Raw genomic sequence first — 21,684 nt, forward strand, 5'->3', positions numbered from 1 at the left:
TGGGCCTTCTCAGAACTCATCACCATTTCTGAAAGAGGGCATTGGGAGATGCTATAAAAGGTCCTTTATCTCAAGCTCTTCTCATTCGCTCAGCAACACCTGACTTGACCAACGCTTGACTCGGTGATCAATAGGTGAGTAGGAGGACCTCCTAGCTATTAATGGGTCTATCAGATGCAGGGAGAAGCGTTCTTAGAAGTTCAAAACCCTGGAGATGCTGTGGATTTTTCAGTGGCTAAAGGAAGTCCTTCTTCACATGGTGCATAGTTAAACTATGGAATTAGATATTATTTTTTATTATTATTAGGGACGCGGGTGGCGCTGTGGGTTAAACCACAGAGCCTAGGACTTGCCAATCAGAAGGTCGGCAGTTTGAATCCCCGCGAGGAGGTGAGCTCCCGTTGCTCGGTCCCTGCTCCTGCCAGCCTAGCAGTTCAAAAGCACGTCAAAGTGCAAGTAGATGAATAGGTACCGCTCTGGCGGGAAGGTAAACAGCTTTTCCATGTGCTGCTCTGGTTTGCCAGAAGTGGCTTAGTCATGCTGGCCACATCACCTGGAAGCTGTACACTGGCTCCCTCAGCCAATAAAACGAGATGAGCGCCGCGACCCCAGAGTCGGTCAAGACTGGACCTAACGGTCAGGGGTCCCTTTACCTTTACATTATTATTATTATTATTATTATTATTATTATTATTATTATTTATATACCGCCTTTCATCCGAAGATCTCACAACATAAAAATACAGGATAAAAGCACAAGAAGTTGTGGTGGTCACCAACTTGGATGACTTTAAAAGGGGATTAGATAAACTCATGGAGGAAAAGGCTATCAGTGCCTACTAGCCACAATAATGATGTTCTCCTTCCACTCTTTGAGGCAGTATACTTCTGAATATCACTTGCTGCAAATCACAGGTGGGGAGAGCACTCTTGTACTCAACATTTGACTGCAAGCCTCCCATGGGCATCAGGATGGCCACTATGTGAATAGTAGAACTTTTCTTATGTTCAAATCAGTGAGTGAGTGAGGGTTTAACTCCATGCCCTGCCTGTGGTCTTCCTGCTTGAATCTGATTGGCCACCATGAGAACAGGATGCTGGACCAGATGGGTCCTTGGCCTGTGGCAGATGAAGGTGATGGACTATATGGAATTGGCAGAAATGACTGGCAGAATCCGGGACCGGGGAGAAGAGTCGGTGGAAGAAGATTGGAAGAAATTTAAAGATTACTTACAGAAATATTGTAAAATTAATGAATGATAGAATGATGTTGGATAGAAATTAAGTGGTTTCTAGCTGTAATGCTTTAAAAGAATATGAAAAAAGGTCTATAAATGGGTAAAAGCTTAATGGTAAGGATTTGCTGAACTAATAAATTTAAGTGGAATACAGAAAAGGGAAGTATGAGGAGGTCCGGGGAAATAAGCTTAAGGAAAATAAGAAACGGAAAATTAATGTGTTTGTTTTTATTTTGCATTTTTCTTTTTCTTTTTCCATTTTTATTGTAATGTGTTAAAAAATCTTAATAAATATCTTATTAAAAAAAACACAGATGGGTCCTTGGCCTGATCTAGCAGGTCTCCACTGCATGCAGTGCATTTGCTCCATCACGGAACAATTCTTCTAGCAGCCCAGGTAGCTATAACTGATCAGACCATTGGTCCATCTTGCCTACTAGTAGCGGCTCTCCAAGGTGCCAGGCAATGGTTTGTCCCAAGTTTCCACAAACCAGTGGGCTATCAATGCTTTGAACTACAACACTCACCATTCCTGATCATTGGCCAGGCTGACTAATGGGATTGATGGGAGCTGTAGTCCAAACTATTCCCCAAGCTGGGGGAAAGACTGGTCTCTCCTTTCAACTGGAGACTTCAAACGTAAAACCTTCTGCTTGCAAAGCATGTGAGGTCCTGCCAACAGATAGTCCTTCTCAAGGGACATAGAGCTATTCAGTGCTTTGATCAGATTATATATTTGCATAGACATAAGTCATACCCCGAGTTGCGTTTGCTTCACATTGTATTTTTTCAGGTTAAGAACGCGGCAAACCCGGAAGTGTTTGCTTCCGAGTTTGCCACATTGCGCATGCGTAGGAGCAATCTGTGTGCTTTGTGCATGCGCAGGAGTGCTCTATCACATCACACACACAGAGAGAGAAGCAGTGCTCCACTTACAGACTTTTCAGGGTGCGAACGGCACCCCGGAATGGATTGCATCTATAAGTAGAGGTACCACTGTATATGGAGGAACCTTTGTGTAATTTATTTGAATTTTTAGGATATGCACATCATAGAATTGTAGAGTTGGAAGGTACACCAAGGGTCATCTTGTCCAATCTCCTCCAATGCAGGAATAAAAACATAGAAACATCAGAACATAGGAAGCTGGAAATACAAGATGCTTCCTTCCATGGAATCAGACCATTGGACAATATAGCTCAGTATTGCCTACACTGATTGGCAGTAGCTCTCTGGGGTTTTGTGCAAGCATCTCTCACTGTTCTACCAGGAGATGCCAGAGATTGAAATGGGGACCTTTGGCATGTCAAGCAGATGCACTGAGCTACAGCTCAGGTCCTGATATCTCTTAGTATATGTATAGATATAGGTTTCTCTGGGAGGTTTAGGTTGGTGGTGGCAGAGAATACCTATAAATGTTTGTGTTGTTTGTAGGAAATCCCATAGCATAACATAAATCTGAATTCCTCAGAGACCTTTTTCCTCCAGTCATTCCTGGAATTCAGTTCCCATCAGCCCAAGTGACCCCGGCAAATGGTCAGGGAGCATGTTTAATCATAACCCAGCATCTTCTGGAGGGCCGCCAAATCCCTTTGACTTCAAAGGTTCTGCTGTCTTTGAGCCCCCAAATGACGTCAATCTCTATCTCTTTCTCTCTTCCCCAAGGGTTATCCAATCCACAGAAAAGATGAGCCAACAACAACAAAGAGGAAGCTGCTGCTGTTGTGGTGGTAGAGGCTGTGGGTGCTGCGGTGGCAGCCGCAGTGGTGGGGGATGTTGTGGTGGCAGCCGCAGTGTGGTTTCCTCTCAGCAGAGTCAGAGCAGCGGTGGATGTTGTGGCGGAAGTAGCGGTGGCGGATGTTGCGGTGGCAGCAGAGGTGGTGGATGCTGTGGTGGCAGCAGCGGCGGCGGATGTTGTGGTGGACAACAAAGTCAACAGAAAGTCTTCCCCCAGAAGCTGAAGTAGATGCCTTCAAGGATAGTTGAAATACTCAATTATTATCACCACTTCTTGCATATTCCCTTTCCTTCTTGCAAACCATAATTGGCTAAATGTGAATAATGTAAATGTTCAGACTTCTTTATTGAAAACTCATTAAAAGTTTCTTGCAAACCAAGATATCTGTGTGGTTGAGTTTTTCTGCTCCTCTATCTATATGTTTATGCCCAAGATGGTGCATTGATTCCTACCCTTTAACCATGGGCTTCATTGACAGTAGGAAGCAGTAATGTTTTTAAATGCCAGTTGCATGGAGCCACAGGTCCTGCTTGCAGGGTTGCCATAGATATCTTGTTGGGCACTGTAAGATCAGAATATTGGTCTACATGGGACAGCAGGCTCTTCTCATGTTCTCATGACACTCTACCCTGGGTAACAACAGTTAAAGTGTTTATTCCAGAGATGAGTAGATTAATGGAATTTGTCATGATCCCAGAATCCATCAGTGACCAGACCACCAAGCTAAAGGATATAACTGTCGAACCTTAGCTCTGTCTAAGGAACTGAACTGAGTTTCTGACTCTGAGATGGATCAGGGTCCCAATAAACCTGAGAATGGCAGGTGGGAGCCCACCAAATAGATCCTACAGCACCAGGACTAATGCCAGGGGTCACCCATATGGTGGCCTCCATATGCCTTGGACTACATCTCTCATCTTTCCTAACTATTGGCCATGCCAGTTGGCACTGTTGGGGGTTGTGGTCCCCAACACCTGAAGAGCACTACATTGGCTATCCTTGGCCTATAGGGAACCAACAGTGCAAAAACAAACCCCTGTGTTGCAATACAGAATAATCTGCTCAAATACAGCCGCAACACGTGGCTAATGAATATAGTAAATGTATTATTACTAGTAGTAGAATGTCGTCCAAAATTTACAATTCATCAACTTCAAAATACAGTGGTACCTTGGTACAGTGGTTACATACGCTTCGGGTTACAGACTCCGCTAACCCAGAAATATTACCTCGGGTTAAGAACTTTGCATCAGAATGAGAACAGAAATTGCATGCCGGCAGTGCAGCAGCAGCAGGAGGCCCCATTAGCTAAAGTGGTGCTTCAGGTTAAGAACAGTTTCAGGTTAAGAACAGACCTCCAGAACAAATTAAGTGTTTAACCCGAGGTACCACTGTAATATATATATATATATCAGTCCATAACCAAGAAGTAGTCAATGAAATGAATTGCTGGCGGGGAACACCACAAAATCTTTCAATGGATGATGTCCAAGACAGTATATCCAGATTGAATCAACTGTTTCGAAGATGAATCTTCTCCAGCAAATAGTTTCAGATAGAATATCCATACAGATAAATGTAATACTTGTGGATAAGAGCTCACTAACCCATTCATGCCAAAGTCTTGTCTCTTTAACACTCTTGTTCTCCAACTGTGGGAGACATTTAGGTGAAGTGAACTGGAAAGAAGAGGCTACAAAGGCCCTTGGTTCAATTCCAACTATGCTTGGAGTCTGTTGTGCACTAAAGGGGGGGAAACTTGCTTTGCCCCCTGAACTCCTCCATAAGTCCAGGGGGAAAAAGAATTATAGCCCCCACCCTCCTCTAACCCCAGTGGAAGCTACTGCATTAGGTCAAATGGCCCACTGCTTCAACAACCTCAGTTTGTCCTCAACTAGCCTCCGTCTGCCTATTTACAACAAGTCCGGGGGCGTTCACACACCCTGTGAGCATCCTCAGTCTCAGTGTTGTCCTTGCAGAACTCCAACAAGAAGAGCATGACGAGAAAACTAGAATGAGTTGGCCATGATTCTCATTGACTCTTGCCACACTTTCACAAATAAAATAACATTTTCCTCTCAAATACACTTCATTAAATTGCAGCTATATTTTTAAGCTAATCTGACTGTGGGATAATTGTTTGAAACACATGTCAGTGGCTTCCTTTATTTCTAAGATCCATATCAGGAAAGACCCCCCACACAACTGTGTCATGAGTGCTCTAGACCAGTGTTTCCCAACCACTGTTCCGCGGCACACTAGTGTGCCGCGAGATGTTGCCTGGTGTGCCGCGAGATGTTGCCTGGAGGGAGGCAGGCGAGTCGGGCGGCGAGAGGCGGGGCGGCAGCGGCGAGCAGAGGCCGCCCAGCGCAGGGCTCTCGCCGTCTGCCTGCCTGGCTGCCTGCAAGCTCGGCGGGCAGCGCCTCCGTCCGCAGCGCCCGCCTCGCGGCTCTCATTCCCTGCCCCTGCCAAAGCTCACCCAGCCAAGCCGCGCTCTCCTTCCTGCCTCGCTTTGCTGCCTCCTCCCCCCCCCACCCCCAAAGCTTGGAGGTTCCCCAGCAAGGGGGAGGGGGAAAAATTGAAACTTACACTTTCGTGCGTCCCTCCCGGCGTGACGCTGCGTGCTGACGTCACGGGGCTGTAATGGTGGTGTGCCTGGAGATTTTTTTCATCAAACAAGTGTGCCTTTGCCCAAAAAAGATTGGGAAACACTGCTCTAGACATTGCACAAAGTGTAAAATATCTATACAGCAGTCAGCACACAATGGGTGCCTGAGCGCTCAAATATACTAGAAAATTGCACAAATTGTAAGAAGCTTTCAATAGGCTTTGAAAATATGTTAACCCTTTTAAAATCAGTTGATGCAGCAGTCTAGGCTGAGAGGCAATGGCTTGCCCAAGATCACCCAACGAAATTCATAGTTGAGTGAGGATTTGAACCCTGTTCTCTCATGTTCTGGTCCAGCACTCTATCCACCAATCATATGAAGCAAGCAAACAGCACCCTCACCCACCATCCTTTGTTACATACACACTTGAAATGTTGATCAGAACAAAGTACATTTGTCAGTTATCCAGAAATCTTATTGACTTCTCTAACTATAGATCTAGATCTAGATATAGTCTCATTATTGTCTGTCCTGAATCCTCCAACATTCAGCTCCTTGGTGTGCCCAAAATGGTCTAGAAAATTATGTCTAGATTCATTTTTCAAACCATGCTGAATGTTATACACCTCTGTCAGGACACACAAGAGCAGTGGTTCCCAACCTTTTCCTGGTCTTGCCCTACCTAAGCATCTCTAAAATCCTGATGACCACCCCCATGACATATAATTCTTATTATTCAAAAAGAGAACTCCTATTCACGTGGAGGAAGCCTAAAAGGCTGTTAACTGTGAATAACTCATTCTCTAATTGCCCCCCTCAAAAATCTATTTGCCCCCCTGTGGGGCGTGAACCCCATGTTTGGGACCACAGCACTAGAGTGTGCCGTTTTAATGGGTGAAACATAATTTTTGCAAATTTCTTCAGTGAGCTTCCTTAAAATATATTTACAAATAATCTCCTATTATTTTCATGGTTAGACAACCTTTAGCTTCATAAATCTACATTTGACTAAAAAGCACACATACACTGCTTTTGGAAAACCCAACCATTTTAATTTTACCTTTTGAAAATGTCAGGCAATGCTGTAAAAAATATGCTATTCATACAACACTACATTGTAATCATCAAACATTAGAAAGTAATGACATCAGTTAATAAGAAGTTTAAACAAGAAAATTAATCAAGCCTTGCTTTGTTTCATTCTTGTACATCGACGTAATGTAGTGCTCATGTTTCTCATGTGTGTTCACCCTGCTTGCTGCTTCTGCGACTTGTTTCAGAAACCTCTCTGTAGACTAAGCGTGACAGAGCCATTGTGGAACTTGCATGGGGTTGTCAGTAAACTGCTGTATTTCTGCTATAGTAAGTTTGCTGTACGCTGGCTCCCTCGGCCAATAAAGTGAGATGAGCGCCGCAACCCCAGAGTCGGTCACGAATGGACCTAATGGTCAGGGGTCCCTTTACCTTTACCTTAAGTTTGCATGTTAAACGAGGTTCATATATTCTTTCAGACCAATCTATCTGCTACAACAGGAATGAAGCACTGAGATTGATGAGAAGTCTCTTCCTCAGACTTACAGAAAGATCTCCCAGAATGTCATCATCTCTGTCCCTCAAGTCAACGATCTTTCAGACATCAGCTCTCCTTTCCTCACTGTCATCTGAGCGACATGAGTGTCTCGATTATAATTTCACTGAAAGCACAGAATTCCAGACCCTCCTAGTGTCCGTATTTTCCAGTGACAGTCCTGGAAAAGCTGTCCAAGAGGTTTTCTTGTCTGTATGCCCTTTGTGATCCAATACTTGTACGCTTGATCAATAGACACATCCTTTATGACATTGTCACTAAGAAAAGTAAGATGCTCTCTAACTGATAGTTGGATGTCAGGGAACTGCCATCGCAGTCAGGAGTGGTGGAAGGGCTCCCGAGCGATGCCAGAGAAGGTCCCAGCAGGAAAAGAGGGGACTCAGTGACCGGGGAAGGAAATCAGCGTTACACCAGGGAGAAAGGCGGGCAGAGGCGGGTTTCGGAGGGATGGCTCCAGGACTCTTCGCCAGAGACCAGCGGGGAGAGCATTGGTCCTCCACTGCCCACACCCACCCTGTGCAGAAGACTTCCGCGCAGGGAGGCTAGGCGGAGACTATCCGTCAAGGAACTTTTATGTTGGAAGAAGTTCAGGAAACGCCCACTGACGGATTCTGCCAGTGACTGAGACAGACGCGGAATCAGGACTGTCCAGCCAGGGAAAGGTTTATCCAGGCAACCTCACCGAGAGTGGCGGCAACTTACGCACGAGCAACCCCCAATTCCCATTACATTGGGTAATGAAGGATCAGTTTGAAGTTCTGCAGTAGTGTCTAGCATCTTGTCAATGTGACATGACCACTTGCTGTTAGGAAAAGTCTTTCTGTCAACTGATGTGATCAAGTGTCACAGGAATAACGTGTTCATCTGGAGGACTGACAACCAGATTCTCTACCATTATGTTACATCCTCCAATATATATATATATGAAGTTTACATGAAATTTAGGTGAAAGGTGGACTTGGCAATAGTGAATGAATCTACTGGATCAAAACACCTCCCACAAGGTATGTGTAAAGAAGCTGAGTCTTGTGGCAGCTTCAACACAAAACCACCTACCGCTTCTCTTGTTCCAACCTATCCTGAACTCCACTCTCCAGCTCTGAAGCTCCCCCTGCCTCTGACTCTGGCCTCCTGACCAGCACAGTTCCCCACAAAACACAGGACTCCTCTCCTGGGTCAGATTCCATCTCCCATGGTGCACACTTCTCAGAGTCCTGCCAGTCCCTGACACTAAGTATGTCAATGCCTTGGTCCATCAACCTCAGTCTTGTCTATCCTGATTGGCAGTGGATCTCCAGGGGTTCAGAGAGCATCTCCCTGATCTACTTGGAGGTGCCAGAAGCTGCCAGGGAGTAAACCAGCAACCTTCTTCATGTAATACAGGTGCTCTAGCGCTGAACTACATTTCTTCTCCTTGGTTGACATTCAACAGGCTTGTCACCATATCGTGTTCTTGTGACTACTGGATGTGTCTTATGGCTGTATGCCTCACCTGAACCTTACATTGCGTAACCAATGGTCACTCAAGTTGGATGCCTCACCAAGGGTTCTGCTGATGAATTGACACCTAAACCATCAGGACTTTTATAAGTAATGTTCGAAGTTGGCATCCTGCAGAGGAGTGTGTGGGCATGATAATTGCTTAGGATGTGACTACTCTGCTCGTAATCGGCAGGAGGTGGTGGATTTGAGATAGGAAAATAATCTGGGTGGAATATACAGGTCAACCATGGGATAGCTTCATTCATACGCTCCATTCAGTAGGTCTTCCTCCCTCCCTTCCTTAGTGAATGAAACCCATCCAGTGCTTTGATTTGTTTCAGCTCATTTTCCATGGTAATCTACAGGAAAGTGGTGGAAATCATCTCGGAAGCTGGGGTAGGAGAAATCAGGGCATTCCCCTAACCAATTCTCAAATTCCCCATCATATGGAATCAGAACAATCGAAGAGTCGAGCTGGATCAGACCAGTGCCCTGCCTATTCCAGTATCATGTTCTGACCCCCCTCTGCAAAGGAGAGATGATTCCCCCTTTTCAGAATTCCCTCAAGGAAGGCCACCAGGTGGGGATGGGTTAAGCAACTAATTCCCTTCTATTTCAGTCTTGCTGGTATTCAATAATTTGTCCATCCCATGCTGTTTTGTGCAAAATGTTATGGTGGGCCTCCAGAGGTCCTTCAACTACCTTTCCCATCAGCCCCCATCCAGTATGTGAAACAGTCAGAAATCATGAGATTTGTAGTCCATCAATATTTTGAAGGTTCCAAGTTTTCTGCCTGTGTCCTAGAAACATGTCCCAATCAATTGGGGATCACATATTAAATGCACCCATATGGGTGTGAAGAAATTAGGAGCCCATGGCCATCCAGATATTATTAAACTTCAACTGCAATGAGTCCCAGCACAGATGCTCAATGGTCAAGTATGATGGGTACTGTAGTCCAGTAACATCTGGAGGCCATTTGTGCCCTACATCTGCTTAAAATGTGCATATGTTGGCTGTGACCTGGTGGTTTTGCCTACCTCATAGCAATAATGACAACTGGTTGGATATTGGGGCAATCCTCTGTTTTGTTCTGGTCCTGCAACTGATCTCCTTCGCTGATTTTACTTGACACAGTTATTATGGCCATCGCATAATCTGCCCCAGGGCGGGTGGTGAAATATAAATACAAACAAATCACCAACGGATAAGCAAATGTCATTCAAAGGGTGAGTCATCTGCCTGCTACAAGAAGTGCATATTTTAAGGAAAAATTAAAATGCTGATGACTTTGCGTTAGGATTTAAAATAAATAAATCACAAACTGGTGTGGAAGCTTAATAACAGAACTATATGAAAGGAAGAGAAATTGAAACTGAGATTTGCCCAGCCCTAGTGAGCACAGATTTAAACCCTGGCATCTCTCCCCCTCTCCCCCCCCCCAAAAAAATAAGAACTCTGAGAACCATTTGTTCAGGGGGCTGGGAGTTGAAATTCTGTGAAGGGGAAGGTAGACATCCAATGATTATTTGGCGGAAGCCGTGTATTTTAAATGTGCTTTAAATGTACAGTGTGTAGTCAGAAACTTTGGCTAACCAGTTGCCTATGGGGAAATCACAAGCAGGACATGAAATCATAGAACTGTAGAGGTGGAAGGAATATCAAGGGTCATCTAGTTCAACCCATTGCAATGCAGGGCAAGTGTTAAATGAGATAAAATTGTGCTTCATCTGAATTTGCAAAACTTAACAGCAATTGAAACTGACCAATTTGTATGCCGCCATCGATAACACATGGAACTCAGCTATTATCAGGCATGTCTATTTTTTTTTTGGTGTAAAGAAATGAGAAATTTAACTATGTCATTTATCAGAGTGCACCCAGCTGTTGAATGCAACACAATGAGATAGAAAAGATTTGAGGTTGAGGAAGATTCAACATGCTTGAATGGCTTTGAGAGCCAGTGTGGTGTAGTGGTTAAGAGCGGTAGTCTCGTAATCTGGGGAACCGGGTTCGCTTCTCCGCTCCTCCACATGCAGCTGCTGGGTGACCTTGGGCCAGTCACACTTCTCTGAAGTCTCTCAGCCCCACTCACCTCACAGAGTGTTTGTTGTGGGGGAGGAAGGGAAAGGAGAATGTTAGCCGCTTTGAGACTCCTTAAAGGGAGTGAAAGGTGGGATATCAAATCCAAACTCTTCTTCTTCTTCTTCTTGTTCCATCTTGTTTTCACCATGCCTGATGGTAATGATGGACCAGGCTTGCTACTGCACTTTAGACCAAGCACAGCTCCGATCCCGGTGCCGTTCCTCTGGTGGTGGGTTGGAATCATGAAACTTAAACATCTGGAGGCGAAGTTTTATAGGATTTGCAGTGAAACTCCCACTAGGCATGGTCTGGGCTAAATTCGCCACCATGTGGAACCAGATTTTTAAAACGATCTCTTTGACTATTTTAAATTTAGTCTACATGCCTTTTTCTTTCTTTAAAGTATGTTCGTCTCATTCACTGAAAGACTTTTAAAAGGGCCCCACCTAGACTGGAGCTGTGCATTTTAAAAATAGGCCGGATGGTCCATTTTTGGGATTGATTGATTGATTGATTGATTGATCTTTAAGGCCACCCAATCAGTTCTCCCTGGGGTATTAATGACAATGACATTTGCATGTCCTCCCCCCCCTTGTTGGGATCCATCTGTCCTGAGAGACAATTTAGTGCACCTCGGAGGGTGAAATTGAACCACTGGAAAATCACAGCACCTGCTGTGGCTGCAGAGACCACTAATTCACAACTTCTGCCTCCCATGTGGTTTTTGCTGCTGTGGCAGCACCAAAGAGTCATCTCTGGGAAGCAAGCCTTGGCCATATATATGGAGGTCCTGGGCTGCCCAGATGATAAGAACCCCCTTTCTGCCTTGCTGATGTGATCCAAAGGGGGGAAAAGAGCATTTCATGTGGCCCCTGTTTGGTGCAGGAGCTGTGGGAATGAGGTGAGGAAGACACTAGTATCTAACCTTCTTAAGGACTCCACTCCGTATTTGTGTAGGGTTTCTTCTCCTGATGATAACCCGCAAAGCAGCAGGAATGGCTTTTTCCTCAGGGTTCACTTCTGAAGCCTTTCTCACGAATGTGTAAAACTGCAAGGCAGGAGAGATTTAGAACACAGCTTTCCTTCTCCTAGATGAACTACCTTGATGAGCCCCATCTGCCCCTATGCCACTGTATAAGACAGTAATATAAAAATATCTGAGCAACTGACAGTAAATGATTACAAACAAGCAACAGCCCCAAAGACTCAATGCCCATTCAGTACGTTGAACACTGAGATAGATGTACCATGGCCTGACTCTGTAGCAAACATCCTCCTGCGCAAACCAGCTTTCTAATTCAAGAATACCTGGACTGAAATCTCACTTGATTTTTAGGCTAAGGACCACAGCACTGTGGCAGAGCAGTTATATAAAGGTAGCTCAGTAACAGAGCATCAACTCTGCTTGCACAAGGCTCCAGGTAAAATCCACAACCTCTTTAACTAGAGCTTAAAATGACGCCCTGTCTACAACACTGCGGACTCACTTGATGTAAGACCATTCCTTATGTTCTATATTGCGATCAAGGCCCAGCGGCAGAGCATCTTGGTTCCTGCAAAAGGTCCTAGGTTCAAACAACGCTTCCAGGTAATTCTAGGAGAGACTCACTGCCAGAGACCCTCAAGAGCAGCTGCCAGTCCATGTGGATGGGGCTAGATGGTGAAGTCAGGTGTCGCATCCTGACACAAGGAACCCACAGGCACAGGTGCATAACATACTCGAGTGTAACGGAAGATAGCAATCTCATGTAGGGATGAGTCAAAACTCATAGATGCAAGATGGTGGGAAGTTAAGGAAATCTGAGGTCAAGGGTGCGTCAAAAGCTCTATCAGAATGCCAGTGGTTTCTGAGATGGAATGCCTGGAGATGGTATAAAAAGCTCTTTTGTTCCAAGGGTTCCTCATTCGCTCGACAACACTTGACTTGACAACAACGTCTTCTCAGTGATCGACAGGGTAAGTATTTTCTCTGGACTGTCAATGGATCTGTCATTCTTCAAATCTAATTGAGTAGGACCAATAGCTTTCCAGATTTGCAACCGGAGAGGTTAATGGCTGCTGGTAACAATGACTATGTTCTACTTCCACTGGTGGAGGCTTTAGGCCACCTTTGGCATGATGCAGTAGGGCTATCCTGACATTCTTAGAGGATCAGGCAAATTCACTGACAGTGAGCTTATCAATGGCTATGATGGCTATGTCTGGAGCATTGCATCTCTGAGCATCAGTTACTGGAAATCACAAGTGCACAGACTGCTGCTGAACTCAGGACTGGTTTATTGAGGCATCTTGTTGGCCAGTATGAGAACAGGAAGTTGGCCTTATTGGGTCTTTGTCAGGATCCAGTAGGTTCTTTATTTGTTCTCATGATGATATTTTACTGAACCAAATTCACGATGCTTGTGATAACTCAGAAACTCATTAACAACTTTAGATACTTGGGCTCCCAACTTTCATCATCCAAAGCCAGCCTGACCAAAGGTAAAGGGTGATGGGATTTCTATTCCATTCTGATGGAATGGCTGCTGTAAACGATAGTGGTGGGATGAAATTCGTCCTTTAGCAAGGAAGAGGAAGAGACCCTGCAGACCCACCTCTCTCCCTGCTACAGCCTGATGGAATTACTAGTGATGTGCTGAAACTTTGAATGGCCTTTATCTTGATTAGATTGTTGGGTTCATATAGCTCAGTGCTGCCTATTCCAATTTGCAACAGTTCTCCAGGGTTTCAGACTGGATCTTCTCCCAACACTTCCCAGAGGATCCAGGGATTGAACCTGGGACCTTCTGCATGCAAAGCCAATGCTCTACTTCTGAGCCACAGTCCTCATCCATAGAAAGGAACATACAAAGTTGCTTTGTATTGAGTCAGACCATTGGCTAGCAACTCAATGTTGTCTGTCTTAACTGGTACAGGTTCTGCAGACCCAGCCCTGCCTATTTGAACCTGTGGCCTTCTTCTGCATGCAAAGCAATTGTGCTACCCACAGAGCTATGGGGCCATTCCCCCTCTTAGTCAAACTGTTGGTCTATCTCACCTAGCTTTCTTCCTTTGACCAGCTGTGGTTGTCCATGAGTCTTAGGCAGTGGCAAATCTACAATGGAGATGCTAATTTTTTGAACTGAGCAGGGCTTTGATCTAGAAAACATGTGTTTTACTGCTGAGTATTGGGATTTCTCGATTGACATAGCATTTTGCAAAAGCTTGACTACTGTCTATAATTGGCTGTAAAATTGGGATTTAGCTGAAAATTTAGTGGGCTTTTTATGGCATTTCTTTAAACTGTTAGGTTGGCTGGACTGGAGCAGGGACAAAGAACCTTAAGCCCTCTAGAAATTGTTGGACTCCAACTCCCACCAACCACAGTCAGTATGGCCAATGGTCAGGGATGATGGGAGTTGTAGTTCAGCCATTTTCTTGGACTCCAGCTCCTATCAGTCCCTGCTAGAATTACCAAAAGTCATGTGTGGTGAGAGTAGGAATCTGGAAGTTCATAGGTTCCTCAACTCTCATGGAATTTTTAAAGTGGTGTGTGTCATTCTACAAGAAACGAAACAGTACAAGAGGTGGGTTGCACACAAAAAATCCAGCCTTAAATCAGACTAAATTGTTTCCACATACTGAGAGTAATCACACAATAGGGGGCTTAATCCTAGGCAGGAAGGAGTTGTCCTCTTTCAGGGATACAGAATGGGTATCCTGGGATAGTCTTGTTGCACTGCAGAACAACATATGGAGGATATTTTACAGAATACCCCAAAAGCTGCTCCCTTGGATAAAATGGATCAAAAAATGACGTTGGTCTTTCTCTTTCTCTCCCTCCAGAAGTTTTCAAAGCCATAGCAAAGATGAGTCAACAACAACAACTACAGATGGGAGGAGGTGGCTGCTGTGGTGGTGGCCGTGGAGGCGGTTGCTGTTGTGGTGGCAGAGGTGGAGGAGGACGAGGTGGCTGCTGTTGTGGTGGCCGTGGAGGCGGTGGCTGTTGCGGAGGCAGAGGTGGAGGAGGACGAGGCGGCTGCTGTTGTGGTGGCCGCGGAGGCGGTGGCTGTTGCGGAGGCAGAGGTGGAGGAGGACGAGGTGGCTGCTGTTGTGGTGGCCGTGGAGGTGGTGGCTGTTGCTGTGGGGGCAGAGGTGGTGGTGGATTATCTCAACAAAGCCAAATGAGTGGTGGTGGAGGTGGATCTTCTCAAGGCGGAAGCAGCAGTGGAAGCAGTGGTGGGTGTTGCGGTAGATGAAGTCGATGCCCCCAGAAAGAGCTAAAATCCCAACCCACAATGACTACCACCTCTTGAAGATATCTTCTTGCAAAGCAAACGGTTGCTGTCTTTTCCAGATGATGAGCCAGACCTTCCTCTGGCATGGAGAACATAAGTCTTTCATATTCCTGCTATGACTACCTCTTTCAAGGCATTAAAAGCTTCTTTCCTGCAAGCCTTTCAGTGTCATGGTGTTCTTTTCCTATTTTCACTTCTCCACACACACATATTGTTCCTACTCTTCACCCACATATTCCATTCTGATTAGAAGCAGCTCCCAAGCTCTGCAGGTAGTCCTTACGTAGAACTTCTTGGAGATGCTGGGGATTGAACCTGAGACCTTCTTCATAGAGAAGGTTCCCTACCACTGATTTAGAAGTCCTCCCAAAATAGGAAGCCGGCTGGATAATCTTGCCCAGTATAGTCTACTGTGACTGGCTGCATCTCTAGGGCCTCAAAAAGAGGAAGATATTTCCCATCCTTTCCCACATGATCTCTTTTCAATTGGAGATGTTGTGGGCTAAACTTGGGATCCTTCTTCCATTATTGAGCTAGAATGATGGACCTACAGTCTCAGTATAAAGGAGCTTCCTATAGTCTTCTTCCACGGTGGAATATGCAGGTGGCTTTTAAGAAAACTTGATCTCTTCAGTGAAAGGTTCACTGTGTACCTATTATATTACATCTGTTCTTATTTCAGACAAAGACAGAGGTATTCTTTCGAATCTCCTCCCAGCTTCCACCTTTTCCAAAAACACCCAAATGTGCCATATTTTATAATTCCTTGCCAAATAAACATAACCTGCTATACAAAATTATCACCTTACAAGAGAAGTCTGATTAGGAGAATATATAGATGAATGCCTAATGCTCTCCTTAGGGTTGTAGATCATAGGAGCCAATTCCTAGGGATCATAGTGGCTTCTCCCTCCAATAAAATATTTGAGGGAACTGGGCCCCCCCCCGAATGTTTATGGGCATTGTGCACCATGTGTCATGTGATTGATTATGTGGGTTGTGGCTTAACTGGGCCCCCACAATACTTTATTCAAGTTGGCACCCCTGTTGCAGATGATTGGTCCATTTATCCCAAGGTCAGTTATACTGATTGGCGCCAGCGGCTTTCTAGCGATTGTTCCTAGACCCTCCTTCATGCAAACAGCAGTTTTACCAGTGTGTTACTGTCAGATGGGCTTTGGGTCACATTGTATAAGAGTATGTTATTTTACGTGTTTGTGTGTGTGTGTTCATTGAATGTGTTTATAAGCTAGCTTTCAGAATAATTCCTTCCAAGCGGGCTTCCAACAAAAACCAACAAATTTCCCAGGCTCGATACCTGGCATTCCCAAAAACAAAAGAATAATGACAGATCAGGCCAATGATGCATCTCATTCAATATCCTATTTTCACAGTGCAAAACCCCAAGAGTAAACCCTCCAGGTGCCCCTTTTTTCCAGGGACTATTCTGGCTTTATAGAAGCTGTCCTAGTTTTTTATTTGATCCCAAAATGTCTGGCTTTTCCTTAGGACATCCCTCTTTTCACTGGAGAAATGTTTGAAGGTATAGAGTTATCCAACCCCTGAGCCAAAGAGATAGGTCACTATACAACCTTTATAAGACATCTGAAGGCAACCAGGCCTTCTCAGCAGTGGAACGTCCTCCCATCAGATGTCAAGGAAATAAACAACTACCTGACTTTTAGAAGACATCTGAAGGCAGCCCTGTTTAGGAAAGCTTTTAATGTTTAATATTTTATCGCTTTTTTATTCTGTTGGGAGCAGCTCAGAGTGGCTGGGGTAACCCAACCAGATGGGTGGGATATAGATATTGTTGTTGTTGTTGTTGTTGTTGTTGTTGTTGTTGTTGTTGTTGTTGTTGTTATTATTATTATTATTATTATTATCACTGATAGTCCAATCCCCATGAGTGTCTAATCTCCTTTTAAAGTCATCTAAATCGGTGGCCATCACTGTAGAGATGAGAGATGCCACTACCGGAAATCCTGTAAACTGCAGTCAGCCCAGGATGGAATGGAAATGTGTGCATGGACAGGATAGCTCAGTTGGCAGAGCATAAGACTATTAATGTCAGGGTCATGGGTTCAAGCTGCATGTTGGGCAAACAATTCCTGTATTACAGGGGATTGGATTAGATGACCCTCCTAGTGCCTTCCAGTCCTACAATTCTATGATAGCGAAGGTGAGTAATCGAATGTGTACATAATGTCATTTTGGTTCATTGTAGCCATAACTGAATTTCCACAGAATGTGCATGAGCTCTGCCCACACCAAGTGATCTCATAAGAGAGAGAAACACCCCTGGTTTCCCCACCTTGGAACTCATATGGGGTGTGTCCAGCAATTATTGCCCAAGGGCAACACGACTAAGACCCAGATGGATGGAGACATCGTCCCTTGCTTGGAAATTCTGTGTGCAATGCCATGAGTCAAAGCCAAGGTTGCACAGCTCCAACTAATTAAGAAAGAGATTGGTACAAAATTCAAAGGAAAAGAAAATAAATAGGCATGGCTGGGCCATGGCTCAATCGACAGGAGGGGTTGGCTATGGAATAGTATAAAAAGGTGTCCTGGATGGGAGGCTGACATTCACAACAGCTGCACTTCCAGAGATCTCTTTGGTGAACCAGGTAAGTCTCTCTCTCTCTCTCTCTCTCTCTCTCTCCCTCCCTCCCTCCCTCCCTCCCTCATCCTCCTTTCAGGCGGTGGTGACTGGTGCCCATTGGGACTGGCATGGTGGAAGGCCTTAGAAGCAATCTGGTTCCCTCCAATGCTGCTGGACTCCAGCTCCCATCATTCTCCTAACAACTCTCAGCACTCTTAACAAACTTCAGCTCCAATAATTATTTGGGGGAAGCCAGGACTGTTTAAAGTTGTTTCTTGGGGTCTTAAATGTATGGTCTGAATGTGGTCTGGGGAGCAATCTGTTGCCCACCAATGTTCCCATCAGCCCCAAGCATGGCCAGTGTTCAGGGATGCTGGGAGTTGCCATCCAACAACATTTAGAAGACACCACATTGGCTGCTAGTGGCAAGGAGCCCAACATCAGGGTTGTTGTGAGAATAAAATGGGGCAGGGGAGAAACATCTATAAATGACTTGTGGGGATCCTGGGAGGGAAGGTAAGATGCAAATGCAGTCAGAAATTACCCAATTATACAAGAGTAAGCCCAGATCTGCCTTCTGTTTCCTACAGGTTCGCTTTGACAGCCAAGAAAGATGTGCTCCCGTCAGGACAAAGACCAATGCTACAAGCAGGAGAAAGAGGAAGGGTCCTGCTGTGGTGGCCGGAGGTCTTCCACCAGTGAGGACCGAGGTTCCTGCTGTCTGGGACGGAGAAACAGCGGAGGGTGTCATGGCAATCGTGGTTCATCCGGATGTCACGGGAAGCAACAAGAGCAGCAGCAACAACAAGAGCAGCAGCAGGTCTTCCAAGTGCCATCCCAGAAGCTGAAGTAACACCAAGGAGAATTCCTAGAAGGGCCTAATTCTGCAGGAATTAGGTGGAGTCATTTCAACTACAGTTCCTGAGCATTTGAGGCACTCTCAGCTTTATCCCTGCAACAAATTCCACCACCAGAAATGCTCCAAATTCTCAGCTACCTCTTCTCCTCTTCTAAGGGGGTCATCTCCTGTGACATTTGGAGCATGAGAAGAGTCATCCAGCTATTTCTATTTGCTGTTCATTTGCACACATGAGAGAATAAATAATAAACATTTATCAGTAATGAACTCTTTATTTGTTCATTTTTATTTCTTTATTCTAAGCATCTCTGCAGTTCATCCAAGTAATCTTCCATTTCTATCTGGTAAATGATCAGCGTCAACGTCACTTTGATGTAGGTTCATGGGAAGTTGCATTCTACTGAAACAGAGCCTTGGTAATCTAGCTCAGTATTGTGTACTCTGATTATTGCGTACATTATTGTGTACAGTGGCTCTCCAGGGTTTCAGGTAAGGGAGGCAGTGATGCTCTGAATTCCAGTTGCTGGGAATCACAGGAAGGACCCATTGAGTCTGCCCATTGAGTCTGCCCATATACATTGCTCCAACACCAAGGGTGGTCTGTAGCTCCATGGTAGATCTGCTGTCTTGTACGTGGAAAGGACTAGGTCCAAACTCTGGAGAGCTGCTGCCAGTCAGTGTAGCCAATCTTAAACTGGATGGTCCAATCATCTGACATTGTGTAAGGAAGTTTCTACAACCCTAAGGAGAGCATTAGTCATTCATCTATATATTTTCCTAATCAGCCTTCCTGACTAATTTCTCTTCCCAGGTGGTAATCAGGTTGTGTCTGTTTGGCAAGGAATTAGACAAGATGACTCATTTGGGTGTTTTTGGAAAAGTAGGAACTGGGAGGAGAATGGAAAGAACACCTTTATCTTTGCCTTGAAATAAGAGCAGATGTCAAATAATAGGCACACTCAAGAGACCAAGTTTAGATCAAGCTTTCTTAAAAGCTACCTGTATACAGTGGTACCTTGGGTTACAAACGCTTCAGGTTACAGACTCTGCTAACCCAGAAATAGTACCTCCGGGTTAAGAACTTTGCTTCAGGATGAGAACAGAAATCGTGTGGCGGCGGCATGGCAGCAGCGGGAGGGCCCCATTAGCTAACGTGGTACCTCAAGTTAAGAACAGTTTCATGTTAAGAATGGACCTCCAGAACGAATTAAGTTCTTAACCCGAGCTACCACTGTATTCCACCATAGAAGAAGGATATAGGAAACTCCTTCATACTAAGGCTGTAGGTCCATCATTCTAGCTCAGTGTTGTAAGAATGATGGGCATTCTGTGGCTCTCTGGGGATTTGAGACAGGAGACTTTCCCAGCCCAACCTGGAGCAACAGATCTTGAACCTGGATCTGGGACCCTCTACAAACATAGCATGTGCTCTGCCACTCAGCTGTTGTTGTTGTTGTTTGTTTTAGCGCACCATTTTCCTTGATGGGATTCAAGGTGGATTACAGATAAAAACAAGATTTGCTTTTTTTTAAGGAGAAACAATAATTAAAAAGCAATTAAACACCGATAGAACTATCTACATATCTAAAATCTGTTTTAAACATGAAAATAATTACGCTAAAAAAAATTACAGCACCAGTCCTTTCATTAAAAGCAGTCAACTTCACAAACCCCGTAGGAGAAAGAAGGTCTTCAACTGCCAGCAGAAGGACATTGTTATGTTTCCAAGGGGGTTGCTCGGGAGCAAGCAGGCAAATATCTCCATACTTGGCTGTGAAGTCTTGGCTTTGCTGCCAAAATAAACTTTATCTGTCCGGTGCACCACTCTCCCATGGCTGACTCAATCGCTGGCAGAATTCGTGAGTGGGCGGTTCTTAAACTTTCCCCAGCAAAGCAGCTTCTTGACGCCCAATCTGTGCCTCCCCTCTCTGCGCGAATGCTTTCTGTGCAAAGAGGGCGTGGGCAGCGGAGGACCCCTTCCCTCCCCGCTTCTCCCAGGCAAGGAGTCCTGGGACCGCCTCACCACTTCCGACTCCTGCAGCTCCTCTCCACTGGAGCCGCGTTTACTCTCTCCTCCGTTGAAGAGGAGCTACTTCCCACGATCCCTGGAGGCTCTCTATAATCCATTTGGCTTTTGCTCTCTCCCTCCTGCACTGATGGCAGTTCCCTGACAGACATGAAGGACAGAGACAGTCTAGCTCCTCCAGGGAAGGAATTCCAGAGTCTGGGAGCAGCCACCAAGAAGGCCCTTTTCTGCATCTATCAGAATATTGGCCCCTCTAGCTCAGGTCTGTTGGCACTGAAGGACAGCATCTCTCTAGAGTTTAAGGCAGGGATCTCTCTCCATCCAGTCAGGTGATGCCAATGGTTAGACCTGGGAATTGAACCTGGGAAAATTCCTAGAATTGCCTGTGAAGAGGAATTGTTAAATCACCCTGAAAAGTGTACCTCTGTGAGGGAAAAGGGGTCTCCTAACAGCCATTAGTACCCTTAACAAACTACAGTGCCTGAAAATTTTTGGGTGGGGAGGGCATGAGTGTTCAAAGTGGTATCAGAGCACTTTAGATGTGTGTTACAGATGTGGCCTCAGGGGGACTCTGATGCTCTCCAACCTTACTGGACTCCATCTCCTATCAGCCCCAAGCATGGTCAATGGTCAGGGATGCTGGGAGTTGTAGTTCAGCAACATATGGAAGGCATCACATTCACTACTCCTGCATAAGTGTGTGTGGATGTGTGTGTGGACTGCAGTGGTGCATAGTTCCGACTGAGATTGGCAGGGAAGAAGCTATGGAGCTCAGCAGCCCATGGCAGGCAAAGCCAGCTAATTCTAATTTCATCCCCATTTAGTTCCACATTGTCTACACTGATGTTGTCTCCAGACCTAACTGGATATGCTGGAAATTGAAGCTGGGACCTTCAGCATGCAAAGCAGTAGCTCTACTGCAGAACTTGCCTTCTTGCAAGTCAGAGCTTGGTCCATTGAGCTGTGCATTGAAGATTAATAGGACAGAAGGCAGGGAGGACAACAGTAGGCAGAGAGGGAGACAAGGGCTGATGGGACCAACTAATTCTGATTTTCTCCCCATCCTCCTCCTCCTCCTCCTCCCTACAATGGGCAGCACTGAAACTAAGCTGACAGCCAGGGCCACCCTCCTGATGGGCTGTAGGTAAGAAGGCAGGCAGGTTCATGTTGGCTGATG

At 45.3% G+C, this 21,684-nt stretch overlaps 2 long non-coding RNA genes and 1 pseudogene across 3 annotated transcripts in view; 2 read left to right on the plus strand and 1 right to left on the minus strand.

The window, feature by feature from the left end:
* The window catches only part of LOC308575098 (heat shock 70 kDa protein 1B pseudogene), a 264,638-nt pseudogene that overhangs the window by 68,682 nt on the left and 174,272 nt on the right, over nucleotides 1-21,684 (plus strand). The gene's annotated exons all lie outside the window — the stretch shown is intronic.
* The window catches only part of LOC308575277, a 38,632-nt gene that overhangs the window by 13,254 nt on the left and 3,694 nt on the right, over nucleotides 1-21,684 (minus strand). The gene's annotated exons all lie outside the window — the stretch shown is intronic.
* On the plus strand, nucleotides 12,582-15,168 carry LOC308576292. Its single transcript, XR_014003175.1, has 2 exons — nucleotides 12,582-12,696; nucleotides 14,566-15,168. It is a non-coding gene; the product is annotated as an uncharacterized lncRNA (long non-coding RNA).

Source organism: Podarcis bocagei (assembly GCF_964188305.1).
Source record: "Podarcis bocagei genome assembly, chromosome: 16".
Lineage (NCBI taxonomy): Eukaryota > Metazoa > Chordata > Lepidosauria > Squamata > Lacertidae > Podarcis > Podarcis bocagei.